General features: G+C 38.2%; 1 protein-coding gene across 6 annotated transcripts in view; it reads right to left on the reverse strand.

Annotated features, from left to right (window-relative positions):
• Positions 1-17,926, reverse strand: part of LOC115224313 (mitochondrial proton/calcium exchanger protein) — a 106,239-nt gene that overhangs the window by 77,461 nt on the left and 10,852 nt on the right. For 2 of the 6 annotated variants that reach the window (XM_036511569.1, XM_036511565.1), the window contains exon 2: positions 2,554-2,592. The exons of the other annotated variants lie outside the window; for them this stretch is intronic. The gene's annotated coding sequence lies outside the window, so the exon portion shown is untranslated. The remainder of the gene's footprint in view (positions 1-2,553; positions 2,593-17,926) is intronic. 6 annotated transcript variants of the gene reach the window in all.

Genomic DNA, 17,926 nt, shown 5'->3' on the forward strand with positions numbered 1-17,926 from the left:
CCCAGTCTTTGGTAGGAGACAACAAGTCAATTGAATCTACAAAAACAATCATTACTGGTTTTGACATCCAACCCACCTGTCCCAATCAGTATTTAGTAAAATATCCAACCAGGTAACAGACATCTAATTTGGCTGTCTGCACAAGAGCTTCATCATGATCATTGTATCAATCAGAGGAATTCAAGTTAATCAACTGCATAAAGATTGGTACAGATTATCATATAACAGGGTAAATGATTTGGAATTTGCAAGATTTTTGATAAAATCTTTGATAATTTTCTCAGATTTAATATGAATCATTTCTAAGATCTCACATGGATTGGACATTACTGCATATTTGGCCATTCACATGAATATTGCTAGAAGAATAATTTAAAGCTGGATAGCTTATCTAATGTCAGTCCACCATATTAATGCAGAGAAGAGCAATATGTTTTGTACAGATATATAATACCACAAACAATATAAGAATAGTAAAGTTTGAAAATATATCCTTCATGTATGTAATTTAGAGACAAAATAGTCAGGTAGATAAAGATTTGAATTAAAAGGTTATGGATTATGAGTTCATATTCACTTTAAGTATTCTGATTATAATTTGGGCAAGATGTATTCTTCATGCCTCACTTCAAAGATCTTTACATAAGCATGCCAGTTTAGTATCCTATTCCAGTGTGTTGAGGAATTTTATTTTAGTTGACAATGTTTGCCAGCCTCGTCTGGCCCCCGTGCCGGTGGCACATAAAAGGCACCATCCGATCGTGGCTGTTTGCCAGCCTTGTCTGGCACCTGTGCAGGTGGCACATAAAAAGCACCCACTACACTCTCGGAGTGGTTGGTGTTAGGAAGGGCATCCAGCTGTAGAAACACTACCAGATCAGACTGGGCCTGGCGCAGCCTTCTGGCTTCCCAGATCCCAGTTGAACCGTCCAACCCATGCTAGCATGGAAAATGGACGTTAAACAATGATGATGATGAATTTGTGAGCAACATTATTGTTGGCTACAGGTTTTCTCACAGGTCAGTCACTGGTTCACTGCATTTCTGACAGCAAGTGACAAGCAGGTGTCTGTAATTCAGTGCTGAACTACTATTGTAAGAAACTTCATTTGAACGGTATAATTTTTTCAGTTTTATTTCTGATGTTTATACTCTTTCATCAAAATACACACACAAACACATATACAATGGGCTTTACAGTTCCCGCCTAACAAATTCACAACATTGGGCAGTTTAGAACTACAGTAGAAAACTCTTGCCCTAGGTAATACGCAGAGGGACTGAATCTAAAACTATGAGTTGCAAAGCAGGCTTCTTAACTACAGGGCTATACCTCTGAAAGTACCAGTAACTTAAAATGCTCCTATGGTTTCTAGTCTTTTAATCACATAGTACCATACAAATGATTTATGTTTTGGCCAAGTAGTTTCAGATTTACATTGTCAAGGAACACAAGAAACGATTTTTATAACAGCACAATACATTCGAAGTGAGTTAATAGACTGAATAGGATGAAGCAGAAGAAACTTATAGCTTTTAACCCTTTAGCATTCAAACCGGCCATATCCGGCCAGAATATTTAACCTGTTTTATATTGAAACTGACCAGATCTTGCCTCTCACCTCAGCCCTACCATGTCATTCTAAAACTAAAAAATCACATCACTGAAATCTCTAAACTACAAGATAATGCATGATTAATTCAAACCTTTTTAAATAAACAAACATCACATTTGAGAGAATAATCTGAACACAAAAGAGTTAAACAAATTCCATTGAGTTTCATTTTGCCTTATATATTCTGCTAGAATCTAACAACGAGTGAACACCAACTGGAATACTCAATCTACCAAAAATAACAGCCAAGTCTCCCTCACATCATGTCCTACCGTCTTAGAAAAATATAATTAAAAGGAAAAACTATACAGAGCAATATTGTCCTAGATGTTGTCATCACAGAAGTACCTTTGTTCATAGATTTACTGGATGAGGACCTAATGAACAAGAACAGCAATAATAACCACCGGCTCAGTGGTTAGAGCGTCGAGCTTACGATCGTGAGGTTGTGAGCTCGAATCCCGGACCGGGCTGCGTGTTGTGTTCTTGAGCAAGGCACTTTATTTCACGTTGCTCCAGTTCACTCAGCTGTAGAAATGAGTTGCAACGTCACTGGTGCCAAGCTGTATCGACCTTTGTCTTTCCCTTGGATAACACTGGTGGCGTGGAGAGGGGAGGCCGGTATCCATGGGCGACTGCTGGTCTTCCATAAACAACCTTGCCCGGACTTGTGTCTAGGAGGGTAACTCTCTAGGTGCAATCCCATGGTCATTCATGACCGAAGGGGGTCTTTACCCTATAACACTTTACATTACTTTTAACATACTAGGTCTGAATTAATTAATTATAACCCTCTAATTTGATTTTTACAATTAATAATAGTAAATTTTAAAAAAGTGTCAAAGTTGCAGATATTTGAAGAAGGAAAAACATATCTCATCAGAAAGAAACAATGCAAAAGAAAAATAAGAGATTATTCAAAGATATCAAAACTTACTTAAAAGATATAGATAGTTCATTCAATGAGAGTTGATTGCTGAGATAGTAAAGTGAAAGAATATGCTTGTAGCTGTTACTGCTGTTAACATCTAGAGTGAAATGTTACAAGTGGCACATCAGGTGAGAAAGAACGTAAATATTTTGACAGATTATCATTAAGTTAGATAATAACAGGATACTTAAGAGTACATTATGATTTAATATTAATAATTCAACAAAGGGGTCAGTATGTCAGTATGATATTTAAGTTTTGATATAGGTCATGATTAAAATAAATGTTGAAATTAGACACACACACATGTGCATGTAAATAAAACCCCTTTACTTGTGAAATAAGTAATGGTTGGCAACAGGAAGAGCATATGTCTGTAAGATCTTGTCTCAAATAAGCAGAGGACCAACTAATACAAACATGGAAAAAATGGAGGTTAAATGAATGGAATCTATCTCTCTCTCTCTCTCTCTCTCTCACATACATATTACATGCACACACACACACACATATGTATAATTATTAACTTGTATGAGAGAAATGTTGACAGTGGCTTTATAAGGCTGTCTGGTGAAGGTGAGCAAGCCAAAACTTTGAAGCCATTGTTGACCTTTTCCTTGTAAAAATAAATAAATATGTAATCTACCAAAAAGTATTGAGTAACACTGTTTGAGCATTGTTAATCACAACCATACTTGGGCTCTGACTCTAAATGCATTCTTGCAATATAAATTTTAGAGAATATTCCAAAATCAAAAAATATTTTTCTTTTCCATAAAAAAAAGTTGATCTAGAGACCAGACTAAACCTTGGCAACCCTGAAAAAGGAGCTGAAGATAAATAGTTTGGTAGGTTTCATGAACCCCCTGAAGAATTTCCATTGTAGACATCTGTAATGAGCGATGAATTTTTAGGTATCAAGACACAGACATTTTACTACAACCATCATCACCACCACCACACCATCAACCAAAGAATCCTCAACATGATTACTCGTCCTGCTAGTAATAGCAGACAAAGTTCCATTAAATTACATCCTATCACTTTAAGGATATATTAGAATGTATCCCTTCACATAAAGACAAGATGGTCATGGAAGGTATTCTTTTGATCACAGACTTTCTTGATCAGTGGTGACCTGGGGCCAAACAGCAACAAAACCATCACTACTGCATCAAAGTACCATCAAAGTGATTGGCAGGATGGAGGTTTGTTCTCTCAATTTAAAGTACATCACAAAGTTTGCAGATGATGCAGTATATGAGATTAGAAGATGTGCACACACATATTATACATACATTCATAGGAGTGTCTCTGTGGTAAGTAGCTTGCTTACCAACTACATGGTTCTGGGTTCAGTCCCACAGCATGACACCTTGTCTTCTACTATAGCCTCGGGCCGACCAAAGCCTTGTAAGTGGATTTGGTAGACGGAAACTGAAAGTAGTCTGTCGTATATATGTATACATATGTGTATGTATATGTTTGTGTGTCTGTGTCTGTTCCCCCAACATCGCTTGACAACTGATGCTGGTGTGTTTACGTCCCCGTAACTTAGCGGTTCGGCAAAGGAGATCGATAGAATAAGTACTAAGCTCACAAAGAATAAGTCCTGGGGTTGATTTGCTTGACTAAAGGCGGTGCTCTAGCATGGCCGCAGTCAAATGACAAATAAATATAAGAATAAGAGAATATATATATATATATACATATATATATATCATCATCATCATCATTTAGCGCCTGTTGTCCATGCTGCCATAGGTTGGATGGTTTGACCAGGGCTGGCAAACTGGAAGGCTGCACCTGACCCCGTCTGATTTGGCATGGTTTCTATGGCTGGATGCCCTTCCAAATGCCAACCACTCCGAGAGTAAAATAAGTGCTTTTACATGCCACTGACATGGGTGCTTTTTGCATGTCACTAGTATCTGCCACAGTAGCTGTGTGTGTATGTGTGTGTATCTGGCCAACTAGATACACACACAAGTGCTCATGCTATCATTAGATAATCAGTAACCCTACAATGGGTTTATATACATGTCTCGTAAACTTTAAGTGTTGTCATAAACAAAATAAGCATACTTAACATATATGTTGGAGTATCTTTATGCAAGAACTACTTCTCTTATTTCGCTGGGAGTGAACTAAGTATCATAAATTTGGCAAACTAGAAAAAGAATTTGATGATGATAGTATTAATGAGTGTAAGAAATAGCATCAATTTCAGAAGTCTCATTAGCAATTTATTACTTTGTCAAAAAAAAAAATAGAAAAAAAAAACCTGTGTGGTAAATAGCTTGCTAACCAACCACATGGTTCCAGGTTCAGTCCCACTGCGCGGCACCTTGGGCAAGTGTCTTCTGCTATAATCCCGGGCCGACCAATGCCTTGTGAGTGGATTTGGTAGATGGAAACTGAAAGAAGCCTGTCGTATATATGTATATATATATGTATGTGTGTGTGTTTGTGTGTCTGTGTTTGTTCCCCTAGCATTGCTTGACAACAGATGCTGGTGTGTTTACGTCCCTGTCACTTAGTGGTTTGGCAAAAGAGACCGAGAGAATAAGTACTAGGCTTACAAAGAATAAGTCCCGGGGTCGATTTGTTCGACTAAAGGCGGTGCTCCAGCATGGCCGCAGTCAAATGACTGAAACAAGTAAAAGAATAAAAGAGTAAAATAAAATAGAGTTACTCTATAGTTGGGAGCTGCTTCAGAAATCTGTCAGATCATAAGCGCACAAGATCTGAGTCGTGTTTCACACTTGGGAATTACCTGACAAAGTTCACCTTGTTGCTGTTATGGTCATGATCAGAGATTTGATTTTTATAAGTAGACTTGATGGTAGGATTAAGAATTAAACACAAATACAACATTCTATATAAGTACTACATGTTACAGGCTAGACTGATGCGAGCATTAAGCTGTCTCCAGGCCAAAAATACACCTCAGCAAAGCCAAGATCACTAAAACAACAGATACAAGGTTTTCATTGCAATTTCACTTTTACTTGTTTCAGCCATTGGACTGCGGCCATGCTGGAGCACTACCTCGAAGGGTTTAGCTAAACAAATCAATCTTAGTACTTAATTTTAGGCCTGGTACTTGATCTGTTGGTGTCTTTTGCAGAACCACTAATTTATGGGGATGTAAACAAACCAACATCAGCTGTAAAGTGGTGATGGAGCACAAGCATAAATACAAGGGGACACACACACACACACATATTGATACACATGTATAAATATATATATATATATATATATCTATATATATATCTATATATATATATATATACGAGACGCTTCATGCTTTCTATGCTTTTCTAAAGAAAAATTTATAATTATATATACATACATATATGATAGGCTTCTTTCAGTTTCTAACAATCAAATCCACTTACAACACTTTGGTCAGCCCAGGATTATAGATGCCATTCAGTGGAACTGAACTGGAAACTTCATATTGCACAGCTGAAAGGAAGAACTCAACAGTTTGCAAGAGTTAATGAAATTATTTTGAATTAGTTTCTCTAATTATCTGAACAGGTTAGAAATATATTTCTATGTACTTTGAAGTCAGCACAATAGTTTTCATGTATATTCATAATAAACATACATTCAACTGTATAAGATGCTAAATCTTTGAATGAGGGACCGCTGTGCTAAGTGGATTTAAGACAATGTAGCACTCAACTCTGGATATAGGAGAGAAGAAGCATGTGAAGCCCATTCTTAATTTATATCATTGGTGGCGAGCTGGCAGAAACGTTAGCACGTCGGGCGAAATGTGTAGCCATATTTCGTCTGTCATTCGTTCTGAGTTCAAATTCCGCAGAGGACGACTTTGCTTTTCATCCTTTCGGGGTCGATAAATTAAGTACCAGTTACGCAATGGGGCCGATGTAATCGACTTAATCCGTTTGTCTGTCCTTGTTTGTCCCCACTGTGGGTAGTAAAGAAATATATATCATTGAAATGTTTATAACTTTCTGTGTAAACATTTTGTAATCAGCATCATAAAGAAATTTAGAGATATGTGACATTTTAATCATGATAGCAGTGATTGACTTTCAAAATGTCTTAAATTTTCAACACTCTTACTGACAAGTTGTGATGTCACAGAATGTTCCAACACACATGTGGAATCCACTAGATTAGACAGGAATTGGTATTTTTGATAGATAGATAGGTTAATATATTTAACCCTTCAGCATTCAGATGTGGGGAGCAATGGTCTAGAGGTTAGGGCAGTGGACTCGCGGTTAGAGGATCATGGTTTCGATTCCCAGACTGGGCGTTGTGTGTGTTTATTGAGCAAAAACACCTAAAAAACTCCACGAGGCTCCGGCAGGGGGCGGTGGCGACCCCTGTTGTACTCTTTCGCCCCAACTTTCTCTCACTCTCTCTTCCTGTTTCTTGAGTAATGCTGCGATGGACTGGCGTCCCATCCAGCTGGGGAGAACACATACACCACAAAAACCGGGCCCATGAGCCTGGCTAGGTTTGAAAAGGGGCAACGTTTATCGTTTTTTATCAGCATTCAGATTACTTTAGCAAATGTAAAACTTATTTACTTACACTCTTTTGAATTAGTCACACATGATTTCATGGGTTCAAGATTTTGATGATGTGATACTTTATTTTTAGAATGACATTGTAGGACAGGTGTGAGAAGCCACATCTGACATAAAACAGGTAGAATATTTGGGCAGGATATGGCTGGTCTAAATGCTAAAAGGTTAAAAGAGAAAAAAGTGTGTGCGTGTGTGTGTGTGTGTGAGTATAGACGTATAGCAGTATATGTATTGACAGATTCACAGATACATACAATCATAACTACACCCACCCACACACACATTTATATAATGTTTATATGCTAAAGAAAATCTTTATATATAAAAATGTAGTTGTGTGAGTGTCTGTCTCCTACGATTTAGATTCCTAACTACTCCCACATTTAACCAAAATCGGGTATCTTATAGTCGTGATTCATATCGAGCCCTTCTGGGTATTAGCGCGCGTCTACGATGAGTCTATGATTAAAAAAAAAATTTACCATAATTTTTCCGCATTTTTAATGCATTTTCGCTTGGTTTATATAAGGGAAGTAACTCTCTAAAAATGCTTATATAGTTAGTTCCCTTACAAACCCGAGCAACGCTGGGCGATACTGCTAGTATAAATATAAAGATAACAAATAAAAGAGGAAACCTCTGTACAACAACTCAACCTACTAGAAACAAATTGGATCTCTCAGATCAAACCATGCCATCTTAATACAGAGGAGATTAGATAACTTAGTCCTAGATACCCCAAGATCAATGGCATGGTCACAGCTAGAATGTCTTTGGTCATAGATCCTCTCAATTAGAGATAGCAAGGGGGTTGTAACAGCAAAACCCACTTATCCTGACAAAACAAAAAACAATAAAAGACTTACACAAAAGTAAATATATAAACAGAATTAGACAAACAGATCGATAAATTGTTAATGAATTACTTATTATGAAAGATATGTAATTAGGCACAAAATACAAAGAGCTTATCTAAATTACAAACCTATTAAGTCTTAGTATAAGATTGCTATTCACGTGAGCCTTGTCTGATTTGGAAAAATGTGTTAATTACCTACTATTTGCTGTTCAGTTGTAAGCAATATTATGAACTGAATCAGTCAATATCAGTATGCAGAGATATGTCTGAATGGGAGAGATTAATTAATTAATTTATTTACTTATTGTGGATTATTCAGAAGAAGAAGAGCAGTTTCCATGATCTTTTTTGACTGGCCTCCAAAGCCAGTTTTAGGAGAAGGTGGGGAACAAAAAAAAAAAAAAACTACTGATGGGTTATCTTCAGAACAAAGACTAGGTTGGATGCTTGCAATATAGTGGATTCTGAGAAATGTACTCAGGGACCAGATTGTTCTGTTCACCCATGCGAGAGATTAAGCCTGCCACCCTTAAACAGATACAGTTCCATATTCAGTTAAAACACAAAAATAAGACAAATCTAATGTTAACTACAGCAATAATAAGTAGAAAGGAATTCATAGAAAGCCTTTTTAAGAACAACATAAAGGCGCAGGAGTGGCTGTATGGTAAGTAGCTTGCTAACCAACCACATGGTTCCGGGTTCAGTCCCACTGTGTGGCATCTTGGGCAAGTGTCTTCTGCTATAGCCCCGGGCCGACCAAAGCCTTGTGAGTGGATTTGGTAGACAGAAACTGAAAGAAGCCTGTCATATATATATATATATATATATATATATATGTGTGTGTGTGTGTGTGTGTGTGTATGTGTTTGTGTGTCTGTGTTTGTCCCCCTAGCATTGCTTGACAACCAATGCTGGTGTGTTTACGTCCCCGTCACTGAGCGGTTCGGCAAAAGAGACCAATAGAATAAGTACTGGGCGTACAAAGAATAAGTCCCGGGGTCGATTTGCTCGACTAAAGGCGGTGCTCCAGCATGGCCGCAGTCAAATGACTGAAACAAGTAAAAGAGTAAAAGAGTAAAGAGTAAAGCACATACACACACATGCCTATGTATATATGTGCACAAACACACTAGCAGCTAGCATTTAATCAATAAGGTGGAATGATTTCCTGTTAGAAAACACTGACTGAAAAGACAAATTGGTTGAAATTTATTCTCTTAGAAAGACTTATTTAGAGAAAGATATATTTAGAGAAAACCGAATCGGTTGGAAGACAATTGATTGAAAACGTAGAAAGGAAAAGAAAAGAAAAGCTAAATATTTGTTGAATTATTACTATCTAATAAAATATTATTATCTAAGCGATTCTAAATTTAATTGGGTATGTAATAATAATTATAATGATTTCAAATTTTGGCACAAGGCCAGCAAGTTCAGGGAAGGGGTGAGCCAATTATATTGCTCAAATAGTAGCTATTTTATCGACCCTGAAAGAATGAAAGGCAAGTCGGCCTTGACTGAATTCAAACTCAAAACGTAAAGATAGACAAAATGCCACTAAGCATTTCGTTTGAGGTGTTAATGATTCTGCCAGCATATAATGATAATAATAATAATAATAATAATAATAACAATAACAAAAATAATAATAATAATCTTTAACACCTTGTTTAGGCGCAGGAGTGGCTGTGTGGTGAGTAGCTTGCTTACCAACCACATTGTTCCGGGTTCAGTCCCACTGTATGGCATCTTGGGCAAGTTTCTTCAACTATAGCCTCAGGCCGACCAAAGCCTTGTGAGTGGATTTGGTAGACAGAAATTGAAAGAAGCCCGTCGTATATATGTATATATGTTTGTATATGTTTGTATGTCTGTGTTTGTTCCCCCAACATCGCTTGACAACCAGTGCTGGTGTGTTTATGTCCCCGTAACTTAGCGGTTTGGCAAAAGAGACCGATAGAATAAGTACTAGGCTTCTAAAGAATAAGTCCTGGGGTTGATTTGCTCGACTAAAGGTGGTGCTCCAGCATGGCTGCAGTCAAATGACTGAAACAAGTAAAAGAGATAAAAACCTCTACATTAAATTGATTGGCAATTAAATATCAATTCCGGAAATACAATTCGTGCGTTTGATTAAATGCACAACTTGTATTTAATAGATATAATTGTCCTTTGCTTATAAATAACATTAAAGGCAATCAAAATACCACTCTAGTGATTTTATATATATACATATACACACACACACATACATACATATACACATGCACACACGCATACATGCACACACACACACATAACTTTTCTGCTCTAGACACAAGGCCCGAAGATTTTGGGGAGGAGGCCAGTCGATTAGATTGATCCCAGTACGTAACTGGTACGTAATTTATCAACCTCGAAAGGGTGAAAGGCCAAGTTAATCTCGGTGGAATTTGAACTCAGAACGTAAAGATGGACAAAATACTGCTAGGCATTTTGCCCGGAGTACTAACATTTCTTATTTCTTTACTGCCCACAAGGGACTACACAGAGAGGGGACAAACAAAGACAGACAAATGGATTAAGTCAATTATATCGACCCCAGTGCATAAATGGTACTTATTTAATCGACCCCGAAAGGATGAAAGGCAAAGCCGACCTCAGTGGAATCTGAACTCAGAATGTAGCAGCAGACAAAATACCACTAGATATTTCACCCGGCATGCTAACATATCTGCCAGCTCACTGCCTTAACACACACACACGCATATATATATATATATATATAGGCGCAGGAGTGGCTGTGTGGTAAGTAGCTTACATGCCAACCACATGGTTACGGGTTCAGTCCCACTGCGTGGCATCTTGGGCTAGTGTCTTCTACTATAGCCTCGGGCCGACCAAAGCCTTGTGAGTGGATTTGGTAGACGGAAACTGAAAGAAGCCCGTCGTATATATGTATATATATATATGTGTGTCTGTGTTTGTCCCCCTAGCATTGCTTGACAACCGATGCTGGTGTGTTTATGTTCCCATCACTTAGCGGTTCAGCAAAAGAGACCGATAGAATAAGTACTGGGCTTACAAAGAATAAGTCCCGGGGTCGATTTGCTCGACTAAAGGCAGTGCTCCAGCATGGCCGCAGTCAAATGACTGAAACAAGTAAAAGAGTAAAAGAGAAAGAGTATATATATATAGGTGCAGGAGTGGCTGTGTGGTAGGTAGCTTGCTTACCAACCACATGGTTCTGGGTTCTGTCCCACTGTGTGGCACCTTGGGCAAGTGTCTTCTACTATAGCCTCGGGCTAACCAAAGCTTTGTGAGTGGATTTGGTAGATAGAAACTGAAAGAAGCCTGTTATATATATATATGTGTGTGTGTGTTTGTGTGTCTGTTTGACAACCGATGCTGACAACTGCTTGACAACTGATGCTGGTATGTTTAAGTCCCTGTAACTTAGCGGTTCGGCAAAAGTAAGGGATAGGATAAGTACTAGGCTTACAAAGAATAAGTCCTGGGGTCTATTTGCTCAACTAAAGGCGATGCTCCAGCATGGCCGCAGTCAAATGATTGGAACAAGTAAAAGAATAAAAGAATATATATATGCACACACACGCATTTCATGTTACGCTAATTCCTTCATACTTTGAAATGTCTTAACTGAGGAGGGATGAATTTCCTGTCATATATTACGCAAATTTGACACACATATATTAAATGATTTCAAAATACCACTATTTCGTTTGACGTCATTATTACAAACTTGTGTGTATGTATACACACACACGCACACACAGACATATATATTATAGGCAGGCACACATATGGATGTAAACCTATGTTGATATTCAAAAAAGACACTTTATATTTGTATATATATCTCCCCTGTAAAGTAGAGCCATAAATATTTAATTACTCAATCAGTCATCATAAGAATTCTACTTCAACAGGACAGTTTTTACAGAAGAGCTTTTGGTGTAAAGTCAATAGTTTATCAGAAGGTGTTACTGATATATAAAAACTGAAAATGCTAGAAGCATAATATGAAAACAAAATTCGGTCTCGATCAGTAGGAATTTATTACCTCTTATGCATACAACACACCCATTTTAATATCTTACACTGCCACATTCACCATTCAGGCCAAACGTATCCAGTAATGTTATCCATTCTGATTAGTCCAGGCATTGTTCATACAACTACTTTTATACGTAATATACGTTTGCAAAAAGTTGCATAGGAGTAATGGTTCTTAGAGGTGATTGATGATATAACAAAAGCCACCTATTACATAATGGAAGGTGAATTAGCAGGCGAGTGGAAAGAACTTCGCATCCACAGGATTCTTCTATTAAAGTATCTAAGTCTGATTACTTATTTGAGTGTGAAAGAGAGAACAAGATAGCGAGGGAAAGGAGAAATGAGAGACAGCCAGAGGGAAGGATATACAGATCCTGTATTACGCCAATTAGTACTTTAGTGTGAGGCATTAGTACTAAAATAAAACATGAATTTCTGAAACCATTCCCAGAATTCCAGTCTACGTCACTGTATTCATTAAGTCTATTTGCTGGCTCCATTTAACACTGACAAGAATGCACAATGACATTGAACTGTTATGTCTAAATGACATTGAAATGTAGCCTTAAACTCCCACTCACGATTACTCATAACTGGACTGACCAGTTTCCTTGGTTTGTTTCGGCCAGTTAGTAAAAATAATAATTATATAACTTGCTTTACAACATTATTGTGTAGTGGTCCTTGATGAAGCATTTACACGCTGTTTACTGCTAGCTGTTCATTTCAATTTTCATTTTTAATCTGCTTACTAAGTAGGATGGGTACACAACTGTAAACTGTAAGACATTTACTTTAACCCTTTTGATACCAAACCACCTGAGACTACAGGTTCTGTGATATAAAAACTTTTTGTTTGTAATTGATCTAAACTGAAATTGTCTACCAAAATTTCATGTTAATTCATGTTCCAAACCCCAGCATAATAATGACTAAGTTATTTTACTAAATTCTTCATTTTTAAAATGAACTGAACAAAGGCAGTGTATTTCAGTAGAAATCCTCATCATCATCGTTTAACGTCCGTTTTCCGCGCTAGCACAGGTTGGACGGTTTGACCGGGGTCTGGGAAGCCAGGGGCTGCACCAGGCTCCAGTCTGATCTGGCAGAGTTTCTACAGCTGGATGCCCTTCCTAACGCCAACCACTCCGCGAGTGTAGTGGGTGCTTTTTACGTGCCACCTGCACAGGTGCCAGGGGAGTCTGGCAGTGGCCACGATCAGTTGGTGCTTTTAACGTGCCACCGGCACGGAAGCCAGCCGAGGCAGCGCTAGCATTGGCCACGTTCGGATGGTGCTTTTTATGTGCCAGCGGCTCTGGAGCCAGTCGAGGCAGCGCTGGCATCGGCCACGTTCGGATGGTGCTTTTTATGTGCCACCGGCACAGAAGCCAGTCGAGGCGGCGCTGGCAACGGCCATGTTCGGATAGTGCTTTTTATGTGCCACCGGCACAGGTATCACAACTACTATTTCCATTGATATTTATTTCGATGTTCATGTACTTGACTCAACAGTTCTCCTCAAGCACAGCGGGATGTTCTGGAATCCAGGTGACAAAACAGTTACATGTGTTTCTATGTGAAGTGACAGTTTGATAGGCATTGAAGCAGTACCATTCAATATATTTTTCTGGCAGGCACAATACCCAAATTTCCCAACTTTAATTCCAAATAATATCAGATTCTTTAATTTATGAGATAAAGGAATTGGTTGATCGTAATCAAAATTGCATCAAAGCACCAAAATTGAAAGCAATCTGAGCAAAATTAAAGGGGGCTCATTTTGCGATTGAAAAAGACTAGATCCCCAGAATCTACAGATGTACAGAAACAAACTTTTAAACTGCATCTTTGAGTATGTTTTATGGGTTTCACTTGAGAAGAGAAATAGTATATCAGGAACACTGTATATGAGGGTTGCACCTTGATCAATTATATCAGACTAATTTCGTGTTCAATCAGAGCTGGCCGAGGGGCTAGTGAGCAATAGTAACAGATGTTTTATCAGTTATGTATTTCCAAAAGTCATCAGGACCAGAGAAATGTAAAACTAGATTAAAAAAAAAAGACATCATAATTGTCATGGGAAAGGCTGGGAGCAATTACCTTTCAGATGATGCTTATGTATATTTAAAAAAATTTTCTAGTCTTTTAACACCCATTAAGTAAATAAATGAGTTGTTAGAATTATGAGGAAAAAAAAGTAAAAAAAAGCGACCGGTTTTCTAGTAAATATATCTTACTAAACCACATTTTTAGATTATAGTCATTTAAATTAATATACCTGGTACTTATACTCTAGAGAGTTGAAGGACAAATTTGGTCTTTGACGAATTTTTTTAATACATCAAATAGCTATGGAAGTTCAGTAGAATAAAATAGGTATCAAGGGGGGTCCACAGGCAAAAAATGGTTGGAAACCATGGGTTTAGAGAAACCCTCTCTACCCTAATGCAATGGAGACAACAAAGATGATAGAAAGTCAGACCACATGTCTAAGCATTTTTTTTAATGTACTTTATACTTCTGAATAAGAGTCTGACAAGAGCAAGTTTTGTCTTTCATTATTCATGAAAGATGAATATTAAAGATCAGTAATTCAATCAATTTGGTTTTGTATTGAGTGAAAGCCACTCAGAACAATGAATGGCAGCATACAAGATATGACGGAGAATTCAGTTTAGCTTATTGCTTACATCTGTTACTTTCTGTAATAACTGAATACCAAGACAGAGAAATTTTAGTTTGGGAAATAAAGAGTGTTTCACAATGAAATCTTTTATTTTTTTTGCAAGAGAGATGTAGATAAAGTAATAGTGTTGTGTTTCAGAAAGAGAAATTGGAGAATAAATATGTCTGTGAGTATGTGCATGCATGTATGTACGTGTATGTGAGACTGCATGTGAGTGTGTGTGTGATCATTTTAAAACATGAAGTTTTTAGTTAATTCTTTGGCTCAAAAAGCAAAAAGCAAGGCCATGTAGGGGGACATGGAGTTATGTACAGGGTGGTGTTCAGGCCATTTCTGGTCAAAGGAGACTTTGAACCAAGCGGTCGTCGGCATCTTCACCATCTCGTCCGGCAGCTTATTCCACGGATCCGCAACCCGGACGGAGAAAGCCCCTCTCCTTCGATTGAGATGAAATCGTCGCAGATAGAGCTTTTCGGAATGACCCCGCAGCCGACGCTCTGGAGCGGGAGTGAAGAACAGCTCTTTCAAGAGGTTACACAGTTCAGGAGATATCAGAAGAGTTAACATTTTTTCAAATTATTCTGTAAAACAAAATACTGTGTTGTGAATTATTAATTCTGTATGAATGGACGTTACTGTAATTTTTTGACCCCAACAGGACATTTCCTCTAGCTGGTTAACGATCCAACCTGCATCTGATATAATGCAATATATTGGATGCAGGTTGCATCGTTCACCTGCTAGAGGAAATATCCTTTTAGGGTTAAAAAATCACAGTAATGTTCGTTTGTATGGAACAGCCATGTTGAAGAAGTGACCACAAACATTACTATTGATAATTAACTTTAAGAAAAAGCATTTGCACTGGTACCACATAAGGTGCACCCATGCCAGCACCACATAAAAAGCATCCAGTACACTTTGTAAAATGTTTGGCATTAGAAGGAGCATCCAGCTGTAGGAACAATGCCAAAACAAAAGACTGGGACCTGGTGTAGCCCTCTAGCTAGCTCCTGTCAAACCATCCAACCCATGCCAACATGGAAAATGAGTATTGAATAATGATAACGATGAAGTGAATGATTTCCAATTCCTATAAAAATGACAATTTAACGTACAGAATTCAGTATATAATTCAATACATGGCTAATATTTTGATATTAGGTACAATATTCACTTGACCTTCAAACACACTATAATATAAATGTGTGAAAATTGTTTAACCATATACCAGGTGTCATCATCATGATCATTCTAGAGTCCACTTTGTCATGCTTGCATGGGTCAGGCCAACAGCCAGATACCATCACCAACATTCATATATTTCTAGGTAACGAAATGTATTACATAGTTTTTTAATCATGAACTGCTTATATGAAGTGCTTATATGATGGCAATGTTTGTTTACAATTAGTGCACAATTTTGAAACAAGGGGACATGTACAGACACACACACACAATTACAGGTTTCTTTCAGTTTCCATCTACCAAATTCACTGGCAAGGCTTAGGTCAGCTGGGGGTCATGGTAGATGACACTTGCTCAAGGTGCTGCAAAGTGGGACTAAATCCAAAAACCACAGGTTTGAAAGCAAACTTGTTAACTATATTGTCATGCCTGTGTCTAGAGTGTTTTCTGTCTTACATCCACTGCATACTGGTTGCATCAGGATGTGGAGTGCACATATGTATGTTACATCATTTGCTATTAAACATGGGCTAATCATCATCATCATCATTTAGCGTCTGCTTTCCATGCTAGCATGGGTTGGACGGTTCAACTGGGGTCTGTGAAGCCAGAAGGTTGCATCAGGCCCAGTCTGATCTGGCAATGTTTCTACGGCTGGATGCCCTTCCTAACGCCAACCACTCCGTGAGTGTAGTGGGTGCTTTTTACGTGCCACCCGCACAGGTGCCAGACGGAGCTGGCAAACGGCCACGGACGAATGGTGCATTTTACATGCCACCGGCACGGGAGCCAGGTGAGGCTGGCAACGGCCTGATATTGAGATATATTTCATGTCAGTGTACAAGTTGAGTCAGCTTCCCCCAGTGAATCTATGAGATTGCAAACAGAAACCAACCATATTTAGCAATCAGATGTCCTACGTAGATCATCAACCAATGATGATTTCTGCCCCAGACATTATATAAACAAGGCATAGGGCATAGATCCAATATCTGACTTGATCATACAAATTCATATTTGCAGCTGCCTACCTTGTCAATTATGTAATCTCAGTACGGACTGCAGTGAAATTCACGGCTGAGCTTGCTCCAAGCACAATGGAGTGTGTATCAAGCCCTCAAAGAGGCCTTTGAGCAAGAGAAAACCAAACTATGAGATAAGTCCCAAGTGCAAACAAAGAGGATACAGCAAAGGCAGAAAAGTTTTTGTCATACTTATTGGGCATGCATTGCAGCTATACAACAAGCAATTGGATATACATGAATGTTTGTAGTTACATGGTTCTCTGATCTAGACCAAAAGCCAGTTTTGAAAATGACAATGTACTTGGTTGATACAGACAACTATTTCATCTTTGCCCTTGCTGTAGCTGTGAAGGAAGCATTATATAAAAGTACAAGCGATCAACGTCTTCCAAAATCTTACTGCTGAACATGGCAGAAACTCTTTCAGAGGGTAACATGCCAGCAGATATAGTTTTGCCTTGGTTGTGTTGGTTTCCATGCTAATGTGATGAATACACATTGAGGCCTCCAACAACTGATTGGACATAAGTGTATTTGTGACAAATTAGTTCAAAATAATGCACCACTGTTAGTAGCTTCCATTTTGTTCCAGCACCATTCTCCAAGTAAAAATTTGACCTATGCAGTGGCATCTATAACAAAAACCACATCAAGTATTTCATCACGTTCATGATGAAATCTGTGTTGGGGAATAATAACGAATATCTTAGCCACAAGTTCAATCAAACTGAAGCCCTGGTACTTACAGCAAAAATGCCTATTACTGTTTTTGAAGAAAATTATTATGTATTTAAGTTTAGAACGAGATTCTTTTAAGTGATTAACATTTTGCTACAGTCACCTTGTCTTACCCACTCATCCAGCCGAAGCCTCTACATTACCTCACCTAATCTCACCCCCCTCCGCAATGTCTCTCAAGGGCATGTCCCAACACATCTCTACCATTATCACTCTCACTGCCACTCTTTATCTTACTCTC

The sequence above is a fragment of the Octopus sinensis genome, linkage group LG2 (assembly GCF_006345805.1).
Source record: "Octopus sinensis linkage group LG2, ASM634580v1, whole genome shotgun sequence".
NCBI classification, from domain to species: domain Eukaryota; kingdom Metazoa; phylum Mollusca; class Cephalopoda; order Octopoda; family Octopodidae; genus Octopus; species Octopus sinensis.